Genomic DNA, 2133 nt, shown 5'->3' with positions numbered 1-2133 from the left:
TCACACCCCTCTATCAGCTTTGTTTCACACTCATAACGCCACCTAGTGGCAACAGAAAATCAGTAGGACACTGATACTCATCATCCTATGGTCATTACAGTTTCATTGATGGCTGCAGGCATTACATAGAGCATTGTGACATATTAATTAGTGGGCACTCACCGACGCCACCTAGTGGAAGCGGGAGACGATCGACGCGAAGTACGGCTAGCCTGCTGAGCTGTCAGCAGCCGGGTGAGCCAGCTACTCTCTCGTCTGCGAGAACCTCCGAGCGCGGTTCGGCTGGAGCGTGCCACGGGTCGACGCGCGGCTTGGCTGGAGCGCGCCGGGGGTCGACGCGCGCCGGGTGCGAGGGCCCGCTCATCGCCGCTTGCGGCTTTAATTATTATTAGGGCCCGAGCACGAACTGTGCGAAGGCCCTATTGTAATTGCTTCGTTTATTATTATTATTTTTTTTTTTTTTTTTTTTATTATTATTCAGGCAAATGAATTGGCTTTTTGGGGGCTTTATCATATTCAAAAACTCATGAAACTTTGCACATGCGTCACACCTGGTGAAAATTTAAGTATTTTAATGGGCTCGGGCAAGGGCGCGCCCAAATGGCTCGCTAGCGCCCCCTAAACTGGAGCCCCACCGCTGTGTTTCACGTACATGAATGAAACTTCATACACATGTATATCATGTCCAGGCGCACAAAAAATCCTCTTGGAGCCATGCCCTAAACCCAACAGGAAGTCCGCCATTTTGAATGAATTATGCAAATTTGGCGATTTGCAGCCCTCACACTTTTTCTAATAACTCAGAAGTTTTAGACATTATCATCTTCATATTTGGTTTGTCTAACCTACACCCCCAGGGGAATCTAAATCTCGAAAATGGTGAGTTTTTGCCAAGGGGGAGGGGTCCTTATGCCCCTTTGAACTTTGATCATTCGCCATGAAATTTTGATTGCCTCTCATTCATACCTACATGATCCAATGTGCATCAAACTTCTCCAGTAGGATGAGGGTGCCCCCCTGAACACATACATATGACAATATTTAATATCAGTCGCAGCGCCACCTAGTGGGAACAGGAAATGTCATATTTTACACTTGGAGGTCCAGCTCCAAGGTGGTTTAGCAGAACCATCTCAAATTTCACCTGGAAAGCCTTAAGAAGTTGGACTTACTGTGTTTTCAAAACTGTGAGTTTTTGACAAAAGGCCGTGACCCTTATGGGACGGCAAAGTTTGATGATTCGCCATGAACACAAAAATGGCTGTAACTCCAAGCCAACTTGCCCAATCTGGCTCAAACTTCAGTGGTGTGATAAGCATGCTGCCCTGAACACACTCATATGCATAAAGTCCATAAACGGTAGAGCGCCGCCTAGTGGCAGCTCGGAATATCTTAAAATAGCAAGTTTTTTGAGTAGCCCCGGAGCTACGTTTTATCTACATGTATGAAAATGTACAGGCTCGTGTAGCATACTAACACGTACAAAAAAGTCTCTTGGACCCATACCCCAAACCCTACAGGAAGTCGGCCATCTTCAATTGAAGGTGTCAATTTTTGCGATTTCCACGCCTGCTATTTGAACGAACTTGTCCTAGGGCATTTCACCCACTGACACCAAATTGCCTCCAGATCATCTACACAAGTAGCCCATCAAAAGTTATTCAGGGTTTTGTAGAATATTGAACGGTGTTGCCATGGCAACCCTCTGAATTTGGACTTTTTTCAATTTCAAATTCACAGAGATTCTAAACATCAGCCCCTGGGCTGTGCTTTCTCTATGTACCTGAAAATGTGCCTGCTGATGTAAGATGCTAACATCTACAAAAAACTCTCTTGGAACGATAGCCCAAACCCAACAGGAAGTCAGCCACGTTTACTTTAAAGTGTCATTTTTGCAGCATTTTTCGCCTTTTTCAGGCCTTTTTGCCTCAACTCCTCCTAGGGCATTTGACCCAGTGAGACCAAAATGGCTCCACATCATCCACACAAGTAGCCCATCAACAGATATTCATGGTTTTGTAGAATTTTGAACGGTGTTGCCGTAGCAACCCTCTGAATTTGGACTTTTTTTCCATTTCAGGCCCAGATAGGTTCTAAACATCAGCCCCAGGGCAGTGCTTGGTCTGTGTACCT

This window comes from Archocentrus centrarchus, chromosome 15 (genome assembly GCF_007364275.1).
Source record: "Archocentrus centrarchus isolate MPI-CPG fArcCen1 chromosome 15, fArcCen1, whole genome shotgun sequence".
NCBI classification, from domain to species: Eukaryota; Metazoa; Chordata; class Actinopteri; order Cichliformes; family Cichlidae; genus Archocentrus; species Archocentrus centrarchus.
This window is presented reverse-complemented; position numbering follows the sequence as displayed.